This window comes from Alligator mississippiensis, chromosome 5, assembly GCF_030867095.1.
Source record: "Alligator mississippiensis isolate rAllMis1 chromosome 5, rAllMis1, whole genome shotgun sequence".
Taxonomy (NCBI): domain Eukaryota; kingdom Metazoa; phylum Chordata; order Crocodylia; family Alligatoridae; genus Alligator; species Alligator mississippiensis.
In genome coordinates, this window is record NC_081828.1 from 66,746,127 (window position 1) to 66,769,193 (window position 23,067).

The following is a 23,067-nucleotide window of genomic DNA, read 5'->3' on the forward strand; positions in this document are numbered from 1 at the left end:
GTTTTAAAAGATGAATGTTATCTGTTAAGGGTGTTTCAGAAAGTATCAGCAATTTTAAAATAAAATAATTTTGTGTGCAGTGAGCAGGGAAACTACATAGCAGCAGGAAGCACTGGTGGTGTCACTGTTGAACACACCCATTGTTTACAACTAGGTAGAGAAGTGATGTGATCCAGTAAACAATCATTGCACACAGGAGTTTTATTTTGAAATTACCATTACTTTCTGAAACACTGTGATACCATAACAATAGTGTGAAATGAAAAAAATGAGTGAAATCGTTTGTACCTGAGTAAGGATAATATTTGCTTGAATGGCAGCACCAATTGTTCAGGTGTAAATATATTCTAGCCATTCTTTTAATCATTTATTTTTAGAGAGAATGGTTACAAAGGTTTGGAAAAATATGCATAGTGAGGTTATTAGTATCAGATGCTCTGTCCATTTTAACCTCAAATTAGGTCTCATACATTTTTGGGGGGGAGGGGATAAAACCAACCTTTTAGGGAAAAATTACTATTGAAAAGGTAATTGTAAGAGAGTGATGGCAATAATTCTGAGTTTGCAAATGGCCCCCTAAAACATGGAACATATTTTTTCATGTTGGTATTGATAAATTAATCTTATTCTGTGTAAAATATGTAATTACTTCAATTTCAAAAGCAGTAAAATCTGTCACGTATGGTTGATTGTATTAAGTATCTTAGGTGTTTGGAGACGGAAAGAAGATAGAAATGATGGGCAACCTAGTTTCATATGCTAAAGTTTACAGGAGGTAATTAAAGTTTACTTCTGTTTGAGGGTTTGGTTCTGGAACTTTTATGTATGGTACGTAGTTCTTAATGCAGGTGTTACCTTTGAGAGTCAATGATATTACTCACGTGGGTAAAAACTACAGAACATATCACTCAATAAAATACTTAGCAGGATATTAGACTGGTAAATTTAGTAAAGTCAAATTCAACCACATTATTTACCATTTTAAAATATCTTCTCTTACAAAACTCCATTCTAGTGCCTGTGTACTGTTGACAGTGGTAACATTTACCAGAATATCCATTTTAACCTGTTATGTTAAATGCACATTTTTTAAAAGGAATGCATTACATTTACAACCAAAATGCGTAATTATTCCCTGGCATATATTTCATTAGTACTGTAATATTATTGATTTCATATGTGATATACTGTTTTTATTGTGCTTGAAGCACCCCGACTGAAAAGCCTCTGCCACTGGTCTTGAATGTGCCTTTGCTTTGGAATATTGTAATATAACTAAAGCATTCAAAAATAACTATGATGCAAAAACTGTATATCTTGCACAATACTTTCTCAAATCTTTCTTATTACAGATATGTATATTACACTAGATATTTCCTATCTTATGGATAATCTTTTTTGCCAGTGATTCTTTATAGGTGACTTTTACTGAATGGCACAAGGGAAAGTATATCAACAAGCACAGCAGGTGTGTTCACAAATACTAAAAAACACTGCCTTTGTATAGTAAGCTTTAAAATAACTTAATTATTCATAAAAAAACTGAGGTCATCTCGGAAAATTGCGGAAGTATATGCACCATAAAAAAGTCACTAAGTCCCCAAACCCGAAAGTTATTCTTTGTGAATAGACCCTTATGCTTTCATTGGAGTCCATTAATTTCAATGGACTGTGTGTACCTAACATAAATAAATAGGATCTCTTGTACAGCATATGCAAATGATTTCTTTGTACAACCTGCAGATTATTTCTCATTTTTGTGCACATGTTGCTGCTTTTTATTTTTCCTCGGTATATTTAAAGATCAGGCAACCAGTCTAGCATTAATATTGAGGTACAAATTATAAAAATATGGCAGCTGTACAAAAAGACCAAATATAATGTTCAGAGTAATGGAGAAGGCTGGTGTTTCACTGATGAAATGAAATCAATATGTACATCAAGGTATAGAAGTTTTGATAGTGGCTCAAAATTGGGAAGACAGTAGTATTTCTTGTATTAATGATTCTCAGTATTCCCGGAATGGGTCTTAAAAATTACAAGAGGTTTTATTGCAGCAGTCCACCCAGTCTCCGTTTTAGCTGCTACCACTAATAGCTTTCCTATTGGACTGGTGATATGCTAATCAGGATTAGGGTAACTTCTTCATTACTTGTCTTGCCTCTAAAATAACCTATGTCCTAAGCTTGTTCAAGCCCCCTTAGCCCCCATATCTAATCAGTATTAGATATGGGGGCTAAAGGGGCTTGAACAATTTTAGGATTAGTAATCACTGGGGAAAGTCACATATTCCCAAACTCCAAAACCCTGTGGCTGGTCTGTAAACCACAACAGACCTTGGAGACAATGACCTTTGTGGCTGGCCAAGCCCAGTTACCAGCTTCAACTAGCAAAGGTGAAATCTAGTGAAAATGAAAGAACTGAGGGAAAACAAACATTTGGGCTGTGCACATTTTTAAAAACCATATAAAGTTTTGTAGGGGGGTCTTCAGAGCTGTTTCCTAAACCTTGTCCTTCTAGTCCTCTCTTTTATATTCACTATAGAGGGAAATATTCCTGCTGATAGTCCAGCACACTTATCTCCTGCTTTTTCTTGAAGTCCAGTACAATCTTCAGAAGTATCACAGTGAGCCATTGCCTCTTCATCTAGTATTCCTTGCAGCTCTTGACTGCTTCTTGTTTCATTCTTCTCCAAGCATAGAGATGGAACTGGGTTTGTGTTTCCTCCTGTTCGCTTATTCCAAGTCCTCCAAAATTTTGATGACCACTTACTAAAATTATTTCATCCCATGCCCCACCAAAGGACCATTGCTGTTGCCTCCCTAGCCTCTATCCCTGCTTTATCTATGACTTTACTAAACACTTATATCCTTCCTGTCTCTTTATCAAGGGAAGCTTCAGTTTTTATATTGACAACCAGTATGACTCCACTATCTGCCACTTCCTTTTTCTAACCACCTTCTTTGATTTCTCGTTTTGGACAGACTGTTTCACTGCCTCAGTCACTCCCATGACCTTGTCTTTACTAAACACTGTTCTCTTTATGATCTCTCATTTCTGAAATCTCTCTCTCTGATCACTACCTACTTTCTTTCAGCATCTCTGTCTTTCTCTTTCCTCTACCCTGTCACTCACACTCCTTTTGTGATCTCTAGTCTATTAACCTTTCTGACTTCTCTGCTGCTTCCTTCCCTCCCTGGTTTCACTCCCTTTAGACTTAGGGGGTCTGTCTTTCCTCTCTCTACTGTCCTCCGCACAGGGCTACTTTGGTTCCCTCGCAAGCCGTTCACTCTTCCCATCTGCTCCTCCAAATTTCCCTTCTTGTATAGTATATGTACCTCTGCACTTCTTAGCATCTCTGGAGAACATCCTGGGATCATGCAACTTAGCCCACTGCAAGTTCATTCTTTCATTGCTCAACTCTGCCTCATTCTTTTCTGAACAGCATTATTAACTTATATTAATGATAGTAATTGACTTTTACCAATGCCTTCCTGCTCTTTTCTATAGTCAGTTCTTTCCTTAAACCTTCTTCCCTTCCACCATATGTCTTCTGTTCATAATCTAGCCACCATCTTCAAAAACAAACTTGACATTACTGACCAAAATCTTTCTTCTACCATTTCCTCTCATTTTTTTAACTTCCTTTGTTTTGGCTTCTAACTCTGCAGCCACTAATGGTAACATCCAGTCTCTTTCTTTTGGTGTAATTGTTCCCCCCTTAACTGACTACTTCTTTCTTTCTTTTCCTCCACATACAAGCTTATTTTAGTTTCCCTTATCTTTGACAAAATACTATCCTTCCACTGATTCTGCACCTACTCTTTGTTTTCTTCTTATCCCCATTTCTAGCATCTTAGGTGTGTCTCTAGTTTTATCCCTTTGTTCATCAATTTTCATGGTTTTGATATGCTGCTTTACTTTGGAGACCCAAAGACCTACCTCTTTCCTCCTCAGCCTTTAGCCCAATATTACATCTCAAACTGCATCCCTGACATCTAGGGGTTATTAAGCCACTGTCTCAGATTCATTGATTCCAAGGCTGAATTTCTCTTTCCCACCTTGTCTTTTATCTGATACCTTTCCTGTCTCCAGGACCACAGTCTTGTCTGTTTTCTCTTCCATTCAGAACCACTGCTAATTCTCTTACAGACTTTGTATAGTGCTTTCTCTTAAGTAATTATAGACTGTCCTCTCTGCTCCCTCTCCTGGCTGTGAAGACCATTTCCATTAATTGTCTCTCATCTTGATTATTGTAACCATAGATTTGGGTGTGGTTTCCTCCCTCACTTGCCAGGCCGTCCAAAATGCTATAACAAAAATACAGCCCTGCAATATTAATGCTTTAAGATTTCAGGGGGGCTACATGTGTGTGCATTTAGGAACATGCTTCAGTTTTTCATTGAAGGATGAGAATACTCTGCATCTTGCAAAATTGAATGTTCTGTGCTTTGGTTGTCATTCTCCTACTTTTAGCAATGTTTATTCTGTATGAAACTTTGTACAACTAGATCAGTTTTCAGATGATATTTTCCTACAAGACCATCAAAAAAGATCTGCTCTTCAAGTCATTCATACTTATATTTACCTGTACTGGTTTTCCTTGTCTTCTCTTGTATTTCCTTATCCAACTAGGAGTATATCTACACCGCATTTAGTGATGTGGCTGTAGTGCATGTAGATGTATCAAAGGTAGATTTCAGTAGCCAGCTCAGGTTCCCAGTAGCAGTCTATCTGCAGCTTGGAGCACAGCACAGACTAATTACTTAAGTATTTAAACTGCTGCTTTGGTCAGTATTGCATCCCGTCTTGAGCTGCTATAGCTAAACTGCGGTTGGTATTTGAGCTAGCTGAGTTAAAGGTAATTTGGGTATGTCTCCACTGTCAGCAGAGTAACTGTAGTTAAAGTAAGATGTTCTGGGTTGGTTGACCAATGCATTTTTTTTTCAAATTACTTCAGCGTTTTCTTCTGTTCTTGGCTGCAGACGAATGTGTAGAGTTACCTAACAGTGTTGAATTGGTTCTTCTGGAACTGGTACATAAAGGCCTTTCATCTCCGCCTATCCGAAACAAGATATTTTAAACAAGAAAATGAAAAGAGATGAGACAAATTCTGTCCCTCATTAAGCCCTTTTTCCCCTATCTGGAGAACTAAATGTGTGTCATACTGAACAGAAACAGCTGCCCTAAATAATGTGCTTATTAGAGATGAGGCATGGGTATTCCTGTATTATCTCTGCCTTGTGGTATTGGAGTATATTAGGAGAGGAGGTTAGGGCTTGCTCTTCAGGCCTGTGCTTTCTGTCTTGTACGTATCATGAGGCATGGCCCAGGATTTTTAGGGGTACTAACAATACCAAAACCAGGTATATCCACATTTATGCACTTGCTAGTCATCTTGTGACAGGCCACAGCCTAGATCTAATCTCACATTTAATGTTGGGTGACTAAAAATATTTTAAGTTTTTTGGCATATCTGGTTTATCAGAAAAGCAAGACTCACAGCTGGGGACCTTCAATCCATGAAAAAACTCCCTATTTGCCTTAAATATGCCGTGTGGGTGTTCTTCTGTACGTCTCACGGATAACCTCATATTGCAGTTGTAGTTCTTTGGTCCATTGCGACTACAAACTAAGGATTCATCTTTAGTCAGAGTACTGCATTTTCTGGTAGTATACCTTATTTTAGGGAGGATTGGTTTTCATTTTTGTCTCTGCTTGTTTTGACTGGTGGTTTTGTTTATATGTTGCTAACATTGTATTAAAATGTAAGTCAAACATCAATTTTAATGAAGTGTTCAGAACATTTTATTTGCCGAGATAATTATTGGTCAAACCAAACAGTAAACTGTACATACGTCCACAGTGCTACTGTATGCCATATGACACCTGTACTTTATTCATGTACCACTGAAGTGTAAAATAAAATGTAATAAAATATAAAAATGACAGTCCTTTGATTTTACAGCCCAACATTTCTATAACCTGGATGTTTGGTATTGTTATTTGCTGAATCTAATGCTCTAAATTGTACTTTGCCTGAAATGCCCACCTGGGTGGTATAAGGAACCCGGGAAACAAAGGTAACATAATTCTGGAGCTCCTCTCAAGGAAAGTAGCATGGGCTCATTGGATCAGGGCCAGAAAGCATGTGGGAGTGTTTCTAATAGGAAGTCTAAAACACATTTTTACTAATACCTTTTCTTTTTGCCTCATCTCCCTACTTCCCTCATATCTTTTAAATTCCCCCAAAATTTTAGTTTTCCATCATGCCAGAAACCTGTTCATGGGAGATTATTAGTCAAACAATAACCTATATCCCTCAGCTGCTTCTTGTGATAAACCTCACCCTGCATCTGTGCAGCACAAGCAGAATTGTTATGCAGAGTAGCAGTAACTTCCTCATAGTTATTGGCATGATGTAGAATAGTAAGTATATGCTGCACAGGATTGTTACTTACCTCATGCAGCTTACAGTGATTACAAAGTGTGACTTAGTGCAGGGGTTGGCAACCTATGGCCCAGAAGCCAGATGCAGCCTGCAGAACTGTGGCTTTGACAGCAGAACTCTTTCCCTGTACCATGCTACAGTCAGTGCCAATCTGACACAGGTGGTGGGGAAATTTTGTTGCACCACAGTGTATCTGAACGGTGGGAAGAGGCAGCAGGGGCAGAAGCTGGACCCTAATGTCTGCCAACCTCCAACTTGAGCTGGGTCATCCTGGCCCTTTCCCCCCATCCCTCTACACTGGAAAAAGTCGCCAACTTCTGACCTAGTGAAGTTGATGTAGAGTTTTTGCAGGAAGTTGTCTAGATACTCCAAGGCACAGGAACGCACCCCATTCTATATAAATCTGCCTCATCTGTTTCCATGGCTCTTGCATTATTGGAAGGGAGCAGCAGGCACATCATCTGAGAGTGGAAAACCAAGGGTATTATATAAATGCAAATTTCTTATGCACATCAAGCCCATCATGGTAGAATTACTTCTGATTTGCAATCATTTGGGATGACTTTTATAACTTACTCGTTAAAAGATGGAGAAGAAAGAAGTTTCAGATGCTTCATAACTTGTACTCTTGAGAAAAGATACTTTAAAGATAATTTAATATCATTCATTACTTATTATGAGCAGGAATGCTTTTTGATGTTTTTGTTTTTAAAGGTTATTTAAGTTATCTCCATTCTGTGGTCTGACACAACGATGGAAATTGCCACCTAAGATGAGAGAGATTTCAAGGCATTTTTTCAAAAACAGGAAGAGACTGATAAGTTGCATATATTTTGCTGTCTAAATATTAATTTATCATGCTGGTGCAACCAGAGCATCATGATGACCTCAAATCTACCCAGGGAACAAGTCTACTGGTTCACAACTTGTGCTATACGGCCATAAGACAGCCTTCAGAGTTTTCCCTAACAAGCTCTTGCCAGGAGAAGGTCACACAATGAAGTGGCTGCAGAGCTCCTGTGTAGAACCATGGTTCCCTAACTCTGACAGGTTGCACACCCCAGTTTAAAACCATACATCCTTAAGTACCATCAGCAATTTTTTGGCATATAACGCAATTATAATAAATTTGTTAACATGTACCACTGACAGGTTGTCTGCATATACCACTGGTGGTACATGTACCACAGACTGGGAACCGCTGGTGTAGAGTTTTCTGGTCCATGTGACAGGCTTATGAGATGTAAGGCTTCTGGGCCTATGTAAGTTATACCAGAGGCTGTATGGTAATGCTGTAACTATACTAGAAGCTGCCTCAGGATCACAACAGTGGAAAGCAACCTTTAGCATCAACCTTTCCTGCTCCTAGGTCCTTCCCCAAGCATTACTTACCTAGTGAAAATCTGGTCCATGAACTGCAGCCTAAGAACTCTGATAAGCCTTTTTATACTAAAACACCCATTGACTTGGATGAAATCAAGCATAGTCTACATACAGTTTTTTTGTACTAGTATTATAAGTAATACTAGTTATTATAGTTAGAGGTGATTTTTTTTTTTCTTTTAACCAATATAATTGCTACATGGATGTACTTACACAGGTACCATCATTACCTGTCAGGAGTGAAGTGAGGTCTGATTGATGGACATAAGACTGCCAGTTCTTTGAATATAGTTTTTGGAGGAAGGTGCCTTCCCGTTCCACAAAGCTTTGAGTCCTGTGCAGAACCTCAGCCATTCTGCAACACTGAATCTTTCCTCTAGCTGAAATCTTAGCCAAAGTGTTTGCAAGTGAACCAGTAGCTAGTTTAATGTAGCTGAAAAAGCTACTTCTGTATTGAATGAAATCTGAAACAAAATTGTGTTTTCACTTTAATTGATATACAGATTGAGAAAACAGATGAATTAAAAATCACAATAGAGAAGTCTTTGCTTATATATTTTCCTATTTTTGGTGAAGGATCTTAAGTCTGGCTAGATCAGTTGATACTATACATTTTGACTTCAGTTATTCCTTTCTCTGTGAAGGAATTATGCTGATTTTTGCAAATTGAGGATTTTGTCCTGATTTTTCCTTGACCATTTAGCTTCCCCCCATGTCATTGCATCTGTTGACAAGTTGATTATAGTTTTTAAAAGCAGAATTTTTGCAGGTAGGCAACTGAGATTATTAAAAATAATGCTGAATTCTCAGTCCAGTAAAAGGGAGGGGGATACAGACTTAGCTTTGTTGTTTCTCTTTTAGTTCATACCTCCACACCCCTTTGAATTACAGGAGAATCTCAACAGTGAATTTTTCTCTGTCAGTTTGACAAAGGTGTTTTACCTTAGAGAAATAATAATAAAAAAACCCTATTATTTCTTACATCTATTGTAGGGCTAGACTTATAAAATATTGCCAGTTTATATATAGAGAGGGGTGTAGCTATAAATTGATCTGAAGTCCACCAGATATGCTTTCTGCTGTCTATCACTTTATCTCACTATTGCATTGTGTAGCGTGTTTATGAACGTGAGCATCTCTTCCATGTTAAACATCTAGAGATGGCCTTATTTACACAACATGTTAAGTTTATATCTTTATAAATCTCTTTTGCCTCAAAATGAAGCAATTGTTTGGTCTTGCCAATAGATTTGCTTCCTCTATATTGGTATCAGTGATAACTATGGCTGTTAGCAAGACTGACACTGATGCAAGCTTCATTAAATAGAGTCCTGCTGATACTGGCCATTGATCCAACAGCTAGCACAGGTGTACTTGGGTACAATATTTCCTCCCCCTGCTCTTTACTTCTCTCTGGGGATAACCAATCAGAAGAAATGACCCACTTGCCTGGAGTTTTTAGAAGCAGTGTTCAGTTTGATTTCAATTGTCAGCCCAGCTCCTAACACTGTAAATCAAATCCTAATCTGATGAGGGCAAAAGATCTTGCAGTTGGCTCATCTCTGTTATGGCTGCTACATTATTTGGTCTTTCCATGTGATACAATAAACTTCAAGGAGATCCTGTAGCAGTGCATAAATGTGGCATTTGAAAGACATTTTGTTCTTTAAAACTGGAGCATTGTTAGAAAAGTGATTGTTTTGAGTTATAATATTTGAATTCCCTTTTTAAGAATGCAGGCTGTTTAAAGATAGTATAAGATTTTGAGGCATTTTGTTATAGTTGTAGATTTGCAAATCTTTTGTCTTGCCAGTACCCGATTTGAAGATCAGATGCCAATGTGACTAAAACAGATGATATTAATTTCATTTCCTTGAGATGGATTGTACCACTTTCCATACAAATCACATTCTTTCATCCTTTTTACTGTCTTCAGCCCTAGTCTGAGTGACTCCAACTTTAGCAGCATGGATATCATATCAAAAGTGGGTCTAGGAGTATGCAAAGCATAATAATCATCTTTGTTGAACATCCTAGGGGTTTTTTTATGCTGTAGGATGTAGGGAGTTTGCAGCTTTTTTTTCCTCTCCCTATAAGGTTGCTTTTTTGTATGAGATGTTTGGCATCATTGCTTTATAATATGATGGCAGTAGCAAAAGACTCCAGTTTGAATCAGAGACTCATTGTGCTAAGTTCTTTATAAATACATATGAGGAGAGGTTCCTCTATACTATAGAGTTCATGATATAGTAAACAATGCTGCAGTCTTTGCAATAAGGTATTGCATATGTAACTGGGGCTGCTTTTTCTTTTTTAAATTCATTGTTGTCCTTAGCCAGGGGTGCTCAACCTCCGACCTGTGGAACAGATCCAGCGTCCCAGGCTCCTCACAGTTCAGAAACCTAGTAGCAAGGAAGCAGAGGCACTACACTCCCACTGCCGTATTTCCAGATGCGTGAGAAGCCCTGGGCTCTCCTCGCCTGATCCCAGCATGTAGGGCTGGGAAGAGGCAATGCCAGATGCCCCAGGCTTACTCCTGGCACACATGGGGGGTGAGGGGTTGGAGGAGGGTGGTGCTTGGCCCAGAGGGCCCATCTTGGCTCTCAAAACAAGGAGGGGGAAGTGCTTGGGTTCCGAGCCTGATTCTGGTGTACACAGCTGTGGACCAGCCCTGCAGAACTCGTCTGGCCCTTGAGGCTAAAAAGTTGAGCATCGTTGCCTTTAGCCATTTTTCTACATGGCATAGCATAACAAGGGTTGGGCTAACGCAGAACAAGAACTGAGGGCACCAGAATAGAAGTGGGGACTTAGGGCTCCAGCCATGGGGAGCAAGACTAACCTCATTAGCCTGTCCTGCCTCCACTCCCCTATCCCAGGAGATATAATTTCTGCAGGGGTAGGGGAGAGTGAAGCATCCATACAGCTAATCCCCAATGCCACCTCCTGCAGCAGCAGTTATTCCTTGCTGACCCAGGGCACAGACCCTACCAATTATGTCTCTGCTGCATGCAGTTACAGTGGCTTGTCTTCCAGAAAGTATGTTACAGGTCTTTATATTACAGCTGTGTGTTTTGTATAACTATAACAAGGTTGCTTCTTGCTTTTTTTCCCCAGCCTTAAAAATGGGCACCGTGCCAAAAGCTTCTCTAACAGCTCTCCCATCTATATAGTTGGTTCTATAAAAGATCTCACCAAAAATCCCTTACTTCTCTCATTTCCCGGACCATCATGGCTACAACAAGACTCAAACCCTGTATAATCATAAGGAAGTTAGAATTTGGTCCTTTGTTTTCTTTCTTTTTTTCTTTTTTATAGCTGGGATAAGAATACATTAATAACTATTGAAAATATTAATGATAATTTCTCTAATTTTCATCCCAATTTGAACTAAAGACCCTCCATTTAAAATCCAAGATCGTTTTTGGGATGAACTGAACTGACTTACTCGAACTCAAAACTCTAATTCAGTTAGCTTCCCCATCAATTTTTAAAGTGGTATCATTGTTATAATGAATCTAAATAATATTTTAGATCTTCATACTGTAAATAACTTTTTATTAAATCATTAGTGTAAAATGCATAGACAGTGGGATTACAGTAAAATTAATTGCGTTTTTCAGGGCTTTCTATTATTGTCTTTATATTCACTGTTTAAAGGCTTACCAAAGTTGAATTGCAATATTTCATTTCTGACATTTAATCCATGGAAATGTCCTTGGAGATCTATTATTCCCTTAAAATAATTTATGTGTACTCTAGAATGATTGCACCCTGCTGAAGGTATATCAGGATCGTTTTTGCTTTGCTGAAGAACATAAAATAGGAAATATGTGTCTCATTTGAAAATGTTTCAAATAATCATCATATTAGAAACATCATAAGTCGTCTCACAGAAGCTGTTTAAAATACACATATAAAACACAATTATATAAATATACAACTTGTTTATAGGATTTTGATAAAAGAGGATTCCAGCAAGAACACTTGCATGTCTTGGCTTTGATCTTTAGTTATTATGTTTCACAAAGCAGTTGGAAATAACATAAGCAAGTTGCAAGTGTCTCTGAGCACAATCTATCTATTCTTATATATAGGCAACTGTGTCAGCCCTTGAGTTCGAGACCTGTATATGTGATGTCTTGTACCTTTCGTGGACACCATCTTCTGGAATTTAGGAAGATAAATAGCAGTTAAGGTACACACCCTGGAAATGCTCTATTTGGTGCTATATGTAGCAGCCCCGCAACACACACACCTTTGAATGCTGATACTAAAAGTCTTCAATAGGACTGTTCCTAACTTCCTAACTACCTAAAATACTGGGTTTTTTTCTGTAACTGTGTCCTAAAGTGGCAGCTGCATTTTATTTATTTATTTATTTATTGGAACAGTGACAATTGACCAATAATGAAAGGCTGTGAGGATGTGAAAGAGAGAGGACTTTTGTAGCTCTTAATTGTAGACCTAATTTCTATAAGAGTTAAGGATAACTGGAGAGCTTTCTGTATTTAAAACTATATAATAATGTACTAATAATGACTTCAACAGTCATTTCTTTAAATGATCTTTTCACTATGTGATTCCCATGTATACTCACTCACTCACTCACTCACTCACTCACTCACTCACTCACTCACTCACTCACTCACATAGCCTATATATTAATCAAGCTATTTCTTCTACTGGCTGAGAAATAAGAACTGGAGGAACTCTGTACTCTGGTACTGCTTATTTGTGTTGCAAAAGCACCTAGGAGTCTTTCTCATGAGCCAAAACTCTGCTAGATGCTCTATGAGTATTCTACAACAACAACAAATAGTTCTGGTCTCAAAGACATTACAGTTAAACTATACATGCCAAGAAAGTGTGAAGAGGGGAAAATAGTGTTATCCACCCTTTAAGGAAGGAGTACTTAGGGTGGATATAACTGATTGGCCCAAACTTGCTATTATCATCAGGATTTCTATTTTTAAATACTCCACAGGCATACAAATACTACAACAACATGGTACATTTGTTCACCTAGATGGATGGATAAGATTAGCTGATATGAGTAATGAAATGAAAGCCCTATCCTGCACATGATTTTGCTTTACAATGTCATCACTTAACTGAAAGGGCATTTCTTATTGTTTTGTGAAGACTTGTGTGTTTAAACGCAGAGGATACTTGATGCCAGTTAAAGGGCAGCTGCAAACACAGCTTCCATGTGGTGCAGATGCTAATCCGTGGAAATTCATAGTTGTTCTTTCCAGTTTTCTATAATATGAAATAAATCTTCTAGACTGGAAAAATATGTTCTGTTTTCTGTGTGGGAAAAGTCGCATGCAATCACATGGATTCAGAACTATGTTTTTTAACAGTTTCACAAAAGTGTTATAAGCTTCTTAAGGTCTGCAACCTGTTCTTGCTCCATTTCCAGGTTTGGATCATATGAGCAGGAGCTCAGGAGCATGCATGCCAGAAGATGCTGAGAACATGCCATGAGCATTTTGTTTCTGCTGCTTTTTACTGGTTTGAGGACCTCTTTGTTCTCTCCTCCATCTTTCTCCTGTCCTCCTCTGGTTCTTTCCTCCATCTGTCTACTAGGACATTACAAATCCTTTTTCATTTTACAATAACATTACAATGAGAACTACTCTGTAATCCCAATTATTGGCACAAAGGCTTCAGTAGGAGCCCTCTGTATCATATAGATCCTCCTTGTTTATGCAGGCCAGGAAGGAGCCATATTAAATCTTGTACACACGACAGGATCAGAATCCAGGGGACGGATATTGCAAGATGCAGATCAAGTAATTGGGAATTGAAATACACAGTAATTTGCTGAATTGGGCTCCATGCATGTACTTGTCAAGAGAACGATGTTCAACACTCCTAGTAACAGCAGGTCTCTGAAGGGCCCATGCCCTATTTTGAAGACTTGGTGTAACATGGTCAATATATGGGATAGTTTTACTATTCTCCCTGTAGCTTATTGAATATTTAACTGAAAATAAAACCAGGCATCAGTTTCAAGAGAGTATTGCTAACTGAGAGATTGCATAAAGATTGTTGCATGGCTATGTAACATACAATTCTCTTTGAAATACCTCTTAGAACTTAACACATGCTGATCCAAGCAGGGTTTATTTTTGACATGGCTCTTCTTTCTTACTGTGACCAACAAAGATAATTGTGTGTTTGCCCATACTTCAGGGACTTTTTGTGCATTAAAACTTCCAGTTTCCTTTCCCCCTTTTCTTTCATCCCAAGGTCATTGAATCATAAGGGAAGTAGTCAGAGGAAGAGTTTTTTTTTCAGGTGCCTCTTGTTGATGATGTACAAACATTAAAATGTTTTCTTCTTGAATATACCTATGGATAGCATCCTAAGTAAGAGCAGTACTCATATTTAGTTACTTCTTTGGACCGGCTTTTTTTCCCTTTGGTTATTTGCCTTTTTGTATTATTTTTCTGTTGTTCAGCTCTTTGTTTCTTTAGCTGTGTTTTTAGTAAGCTGTGCCTTTTTGATTTCTCAAGTTTGATGGGCCATTGACATTGGCAGGTGATGGCATTACATGATGTACTATGACATGCCAAAGTAACAGGACATTGTTTGGCATTCTGAAGATGTGTAAAATCCGGGCTGAAAAATGCAACCAAAAAGATTTCCTGGGGACAGTACTTCTTTCACTTTACTGCCAACACTCCCCTTCTCCTTCTCTCCACCCCACTATACCATCCCCTCCCTTGTATTGCTTGGTTTTAACTAGTATATTTTATCTTTAGCATGTTTGAGCTATTCAAATAATTGTGCATTCTACATGCTACTCTTTGTATCTATCATACCATATGTTGTTCCTCTTTTGTTCATATTCTTACTGGTTCTTTTTAGCACACATAACAGCTTATGAGGTGTATCTCTACCCTCCTTTCTCCCTTACTTAAAACCAGCATATTCAGCACCAGTGCCCAATTTAGCAAAGTATGTAAACATGTACCTAAATTTAAGCATGTACCTGTTTAGTGCACATTATTTTTATATTGATTGCTTATATTTGACCACAATGGGTGTGTCCAGATAAGCGGGAACGTGCGTTTCCCTGGGGACAAGTAACGGCAGCAAACTTTGTGCTGCTGCTGCTTGTCCCAAGGGAACGCCCGTGCCACACGCACTCTGGCACATGGCAGGTTACACTGGGTGGGGTAGGGGAGCCTCCAGGAGGTGCAGCCATGGTGGTTCTGCAGCAGGACCCTGGCCAGCAGCTGGTGTGGCTTCAGTTGGCCAGGCTCTGGTTTTGGGTGGCAGCGTGCTACTGCCATGTGCAGTCCCCTGATTTTTAGGCGTTTTTTTTTACCCCAGGATCTCCCAGACTCAACTCCCCACTCCTCCACTCTGCAAAGTAGCAGCATGGGGAAATCTTGTATGTGCAGTGTGTGGCACCACAAATGGGACTATGGCACCAGATACCATACATCTGTGCTCATCTGGACATGCCTAATGGGACTATTCATGTCCTTAAACTTAATCATGTTTTAGTATTCTATTATTATTTCTCTGTTTTCTCTCCCTTCCAGCATCCATTCTTAGCCACTGTGTGACAGGATACTGGGCAAGATGAACCTATGATCTGACTGAGTAAATGGCAGTACTTCTTGTTCTCATAAGACTTGATATAAAGGAACTACCTGTGAATCTCTCTCTCTATCATGTTGCTGATGCTTTGTCCAGGATGTTCCACACCTGCATGCTTACCTTTGGGCAATTAAACCTAGAACTATACTAGCATGGTTGCTATGGGCTCACAGCAGCTGCTGTCAAGTACACCAGAGGCTGATGGCTTGAGAACATGTTGCCTGGGAAGCAACACCTCCTGAAGCCTCACCCACAAACTTATGGGTTTGGAGCATGCCCTTGGATGTGGATGGGTTGATCTGTGCTTAAGCACATTGATATATAGCATCATCAGGGTATGTACAAGCCTTCAGTTTCCTATTATTATTGGATAATGTGATGGTTACAGCATATTATTTACTTAATCAGTTTCAAGTGTCTGAAGTCAACCAAAAATCATGCCCCAATATGAGTTACCATTTAATATTAAGCCCAACTTAAGATGGCAATAGGGATGGAACTGAAAGCAGAAAGTCCTGTTACTTAAGCTTGAAGATCCTCACATAATTGATGAATGTGTTCTTTGTATGGGCCAACCACTAGAAGGGAGACAAGCTCTCAAACATATAGCTGATATGTTAGGTTAAGTAGCAGAGCTTCATATAAAAGTGTGTGTGATCTCTCAAGAAACTCTCTCAGCTTCTGCTCATTTAGCAAGCTTTTCAGTTGAGTAGCTTTTCTCCTGTGTACCACTTAAGGTCTGCAGTAGAGGAGCCTCCACTGTTGTTAAGTCTTCTAAGGTTGTAGAAAATAATATGGGATGTTATGAAGGGAAAATGTCCTCCACACAGCTGAAGTGGCGACTAAGGTCCTTTTATATGACACTGACTTTTCCTGACTTGGAAGCTTAAAGTTCTAATGTTTCCAAACTCTCTTACTTCTTTCATTTCTAGTTTACATTAAGCAGAATTTTTAATGGAACAGATCACAGTGGTGCCCCATGTTCAGTTAATTGGACACTCAGAAATATGAACAAGATAGCTCGCATGACATATTCTATTTATCAGTAATAAATTTTGTCTTCAGTCTTGATACTTATTCATCTGCTTTGGTAAGTTACTTTTGGTGATCTCAGTTTTCCCTCATCTTAAGTGTCTCTGAATAATTTTGGCACTTTCAGATTTTCACTCCTTTTTCCATTATATTAATATTATATCAAATTACACTCTCTTTTCAGACTGCCGCCACACCCCGGGGCATACTTCATCCTCACCCACCCGTACGTACCCCGTATGACCACTCTAAGTACCCCTAGGGGTACACATACCCCTGGTTGACAACCCCTGTCAATACTTTACTGAGTAAGCTCCAAAAACAGAGTCCAGTATCATTTATATATATTTATTTTTAATCTGGAAACTCCCAAATGATTTTTCTTCCCTTCCCTCCCCCCCCTTTCAAAAGCCATATGACAGGAGTTGTCAACTGGGGGTATTCATACCCATAGGGATACTTGGGAAGGCCCTAAGTAGGTACGTGCAGGCAGGTAGGGATGGAACACCACCACCTCCCAGGAGCAGGGCCTGGGTAGGGTGAGGGTAGTGGTCCCCTTCTGCAGGCTGCACTGATGTCGCTCAGCCTGTTGGACGTGGGAGGGGAGGGGAAACTTGCATGCGGCGGTGGTGGGTGCCACCATCCACCACCCTGCACTGCCGCCACTTCGCATCTGGCTGAGTACCACCCTCCCCTGCTCTGCGTCTGGCTGCATGCCACCCCTACTCCTGCTCTGCATCCAGCCACGCACCACACCCCTGTGCTCCATGTCCAATTGCTGGGGGTGCACTTACTGACTAAGGTTGAAAACCCCTGCCATAGGATATTGGGAAAGATTATAAAAACTTTATATTTGTGATCCTAATCAGAATGTGGCTTGAACTGCAACATACACACTTGAGAAGGAAGGCCCTTAGAAACTTTTAAAAGGTTTGCCATTTTATTTTAAAGTACTAATTTTGGCTAAAAACAAATGGTTCCTCAGAATATATACTGGTTGATGAAGTTTTGTGGTTTGGTGTCTCCATGAAAATTATTTGAATATCTACAACCTTTTCCCCCGCTAAAATTGATTCATATCATGTTGTGAAAAAGCTTCAGCATTCCATTTCTAATTTAGCAATTATTCTTTTAATCAAAGAACAAGCAGGCACTACCCTCAAGCCAATTCTCAGTTTCTCAGGGTTAGGTTGAGCCCCTTTGGCACTGTTCTGTATTAGAGGTAATTCAGAGTCACCTAACTTCTTAGCCAGCATGCCTCCTTTTAAGTATATGGGGCAAACTGCTATGGCCCTTTAAAGGATGTGGCATACTGCTCCGTTACCCATGGCTGGATCAGCTCATCTCTGGCTAATTTCCATTCTGTTCACTTTAGTGTCCTGATCAGGAGTGTCTCAGCAGGGACCTTGCATTTGGATAATTTGGATTGGGGTTCTACATGCTTCAAGGACAGAAGAGGCCCCTACTTCCTCTCCACACAGTGTATTGGCAGAGATGGTAGCCATAATGTAGCCCTTAAACAAGGGTGTTTCCATTCTATCTCTTTCTGTCTCTCTCTCTCTCCCTCCCTCTCTCTAATACATATGGAGAAAGTGTGTGTGTAAAGCTGTCATTAAACTTGCTGCAAATTAATGCTCCAAATATTTCTTAAAGAAGTTATGAGCAAATAAAGCACTCACAACACTGCCTGAGTTATACTACAAGATACAGCTTAGAAAACCCTATAGCCCAGTAAGAAACCGATTTTGTAGTCTCTTTGTACTGATAAACATTTCTTCTGGACTTGAACTCCCACTGTCAGAAGTACTATAACATTTTACAAGTTTGCAAAAGATGAAAATGTTACCAGATGTTAAATTCAAGCAGCAGGTTTAACTGCTACTGTTTGCAGATGGGTAGATTTTTCACCATTTGATGACTTCCTGTCTCCTACTCCCCACCCCACAACAATTCAACTAAGCCGTGAGTATCATAAAGATGTTGTTGCTCTCAGACTCTGGAAATATAGCTGTATGACAGACTTATAGGTTGGGAGTTTTTTTTATTATGGGGTGCTTGCTAATTAAAGAAATGCCTGAGAAGTTTGTAAAGTCTGGCAAAAAAAAACCCTTTTAGTTATCTGTATTTTGCTATTAAATACATGTGGAATAATCAGAAGAGAAACCTCCAGTAACTGACTTTGACATATTGAAATTCTGTTAAGGGCACATGAAAAGGTTCATTATTATCAGGCAGTCTCACCTTGGTCAGTGCTATTACAATTCTGTTATTTTGCCATGACACTTTTCTTAGCTATAACATGGTTTCACTATATAAATCATTTATGGATTTGGGGCACATCAGAGGTCATTTCCTCCTGTGACTCACTAATCAGCTCAGTTGCTTTTACACATACCAAGAACTTGCAGACATTAGTACTATTAGTAGCTCAGCAGACAAACAGAAAATGGAAGAAAAGAATAGTAGAAGTGTATGAATTAAATAAGTATAGCCCCATATTTTTATGGGCTTTTTGATTGTTTGCATGGGATACTTTTGGGTAACATTAATGCAGCATTTTTCATCTTTGTCCCAGAAGGATTGCTCCAATGGTGCACCTTTAGATTCTACACAGAATATTACTTTGATACTGTAATAGCTTTAGAAAAGCTCTCCTTTGATGTCAAGGGCTGTATGGAACTGTTCTTTTGATTAAGAAACACTTACGCAGTTGAAAAACCTAACAATGGATAAAAAGGGAAAAATGATTGTCAATTGTGCTTTATGAAACTAGGTCTATAGGCGAGATGCAGAATAAGCATGTGTGCCTGTATCTGCTAGCTCTGTCTATTATCTGTCTGTGCACTGGAAACTTACATGGTACATTTACTTGTGACTTCAGTTCTCCTAGGAGCTCTGGACCTATTCTCCCTTCTATTCCAGAAGCCCTTTTTTTTCCATTAAGCACCTGCAAACTGAACAACCTGGCCAGCATTCAGATACTATGTTACTGCCACCACCATACTAGAATGATTGTTAGGTATTTATTTTACACAATTTCATTTTGGAACCTAGCCTGGCCTTTACTAGGAACATTACCTTTTATCAGCAATGGGAGTCACTGACCTGGTCCCAAAAAATTAACTGCAGACTTTAAACCAGTGCAGCATACTTTTAGTGCCATCTCAGAAAACTTTCAGTGAGGCCTGCAGTTACTGCTGGGAGTGACATCCTGACATAGATCAAGATCTGTAGTTGGCACTCCGAGTCCTCTCCCTGTATAAAAGACTCATATTAGCTTGGAAGAAACGCCAAAAAACTTTTAAGCACAAAATTAATGCCAATGAAAGTTACCTAACCAAGGGCTGATGCAAACCCCTTTTAAGTCAATGGAAGTTTGTCAGTGTGCTATGTTGCTGGGCACTGGGCACGTCAACACGAGATGCTTTACTGTGCAGCAGACAAATCTGCTGTATAGTAAAACATCACCATCTACATGTGCATGGTAATTAGGGCACAGTAGATTAATTTACTGCACTGCTAGTTAGTCCCATCAGATACAAGCAGTGTCCAGCAGCACAGTAAATGACTGTGCTTAAATACATGTGTCGATGGTGACATCGGGATTAGTTTACCCTGGTTAAAACTGAGCTGGAATATATTCAGTTGCATTAACTGCATGTGTAGACGCACCCACTGATGAGAGAAAAGATCATTACATTTAAGGACAAATTCCTGTATTGTCAACATTTATGTTACTTACATTTAAATAAAATGTCACAAATACATTCTTGTTTACATGATACTGTTAAATAAATATGTTTCATTATTACATCAGATAGGGGTATATACAAATGCGGCAAGGGTGGTCTGACAGCGTAAGAGAGCAGACTCGGTTAACTGAGTCTGCTGGAGTGTGGTAATTACTGCGCTCTAGCAGACTTCAGTGTCTCGAGTATTAGTGTCCTGACACTGAAAAATGGCAGCAGAGCTTCAACTAAACCTCGTTCAAGATGCCCCAGGTTGCTCTCAGAGCCACTCTCAAAGCCACCTTAATTAAAGGGCCCTCCCTTAACTCCTGGAGCACATGTATAAATGCCCATAAATTATACATCTCTTTGAGGCTAATGTTATGTTACTGAGACCCTAGAATAATTTCAGTTAGTTTTGTGTTGAGATTTATGATTAAAATGTAGATTAAACCCCTTTGCTATATAAGAGTAATATTGGGCCATTTACAAACCTACTTCTGGAGCATTCAGTGATTTTCTGTTAATTTAAAAGTGAATCTCTTATTGCACGTGTAGACGTGCCCATTTAATGCGACTGAATATACTCCTGCTCAATTTGAGCTGGAGTAAACTAATCCCAACATCACCATCTACACATGCATTTAAGTGCAGTAATTTACTGTGCTGCTGGATACCATATGTATCTGACAGGGCTATCTGACAGCACAGTAAATTAGTCTACTGCACTCTTATTGCTGTGCCTATGTAGAAGAGGACATTTTACTGTGCAGCAAATTAGTCTGCTGCATAGTAAAGCATTTCATGTAGATGCACCCACTGAGTCTGAGACAGAAGAATTTTTAAATAGCCATTTTTTGTAATAATTTTCATAAAGATTTTTTTATGATTTATTCTTTCCAATTCTTCTAGCACAAGCATTTCTCAAATGGCACTTTGTGACTCCCAGTGTCTAAAGGGATCCTGGAAGGCAATGGGGAGTTGCAAGGTGTTGAAAATGTTATTAAAGTCTGAGCTAAGAAAAATCTCATTCCTAGCTCACACCCCAGCCCTTTAAGGGAAAGTATTATCTGTAAACCTCACAGAACACGGCACAAATACAGTGTAGAGGCATGTTAATATTATCATTGATAGATGAACATTTTAATCTTACTTTTTTGGGAAATGCATCATAATGGGAAAAGTTTTAAGTTGAATAAGGGCTTTCCAACTGGCAAATGTTTTGAGAAATACTTTGTGTTATCACATAATGTTTAGTTATGTACCCCGTACATATGACCATTGCCAGTGTGATTATTTTGATTATATGTATGGAAATATATACACATGCAGCTTAAGTGCTTAAAAAAAAGAAAATGGTATGGGATAGCAGACATAAGTCAGTGGCCAAGGAACACTGGATGCTTGTGAAAAACATTACTGGGAGGTAAGGAATGACTAAGTGCATTAGGAGCTGAGCGAGTCAGGACCAGGGCTGTGAAAACTGGCTAGCCAGTGAAATCATCCTTTCTGGTGTGTATAAAACTTTACATGTCTGGCAGAGAAAGCTTTACTGTTGCTCAATCTTCAGATACGGAAAGCATCTCAAACTGCTAAACTTCTGCTTCTTCACATCGAAAGCTTTGAGTAGCAGAGAGGGGTCACAGCATCAACTAAAGCTCGTGCTGGGCATGCGAAGAAGCAGAGAAGTTGTTATTTAACTGAGTCTCAGCCTCATTTGTTGGGGAGCTCCTTAGCCAGCTTCCAGTCCCTGGCTTGTATTTTCAACATTCATATATGCTAAACATGTAATTTTTAAACCACTACATTCCAACCCCCCCTCCCCCCCAAAAAAAATCTTCCATAATTTGCTCAACTCCTTTTTTATTTTTATTTTTTACATTACTAACACTTAAAATAAAATGTTCAGAAGTGCCTACTTTTGGTCTAATGCTGTTTCACTCAATTTATGGTGAAATTGCCATTTCCTTGAGTCAGTACACTCTTCACCATTGATGAGTCTATTTCATCCTCAGAACCCAAGAAGATGCAAGGCCAGTTTTCACACCCCATGCAATATTAGTTTCCAGAGCTATTGGAACCATTGTTGTACTACTCAGACATTTTCAGTTCAAGAACTCCATCATTCTGGATGTGCTTATCTCAAAACTAAAGATGACACTGCAACATGCAAACTTATCTTGCCATATACATATCATATGTGTGTGTGTGTTTTTCCATAGGTGCATCTATGTGGGACACTTTACTGCATCACCATCTACACATGTGGAGCTATTAGCCTGGAGTAAACTAATTAACTCTGCCATAAGATAGTACTGCCTGACACAAGTACTATCCTATAGCAGAATTATTTATTAGGGCTGTTCAAAATTTAACCAGGTCTTTCATTTCGAAACTGATTCGACTCGTTTCAAGCTCAAAATGGCGGAATCAAAACAAAATGAAAGGATTTGAAACCACCTCAAAATGAAATGAGGACAGTTGAAATGTTTCAGAAGTTTTGAAATGTTTCGTGTTTTGAAGCTGGGCTTGCTTGCAGGGAAACAGAGACTAGGGAGGGGGAAGGGGGGGAAGGACTGCTCTCATATTGACTGTGTAGCTGGCCAGTGATTGTGATTCTTCCCTGAGGTCCCTTCTGATCCCAGTGCCTGGGGGAGGGATAGCAAAACAGCATAAAAAACAGCATTGTTTGAATTGAGCCTTGTATCTTGGGGTCAGTTACTGAGCTATGGCTTCCAATAGCTCAGCAGCTTTGGAGACAGGCTATTACTTCCTACTTGCTAGCCTGTTCCTAGCAAGTGGGATTCAATACCTTTTGCTTTCTATACCCTTTTATTATTATATTCATTAATTCCT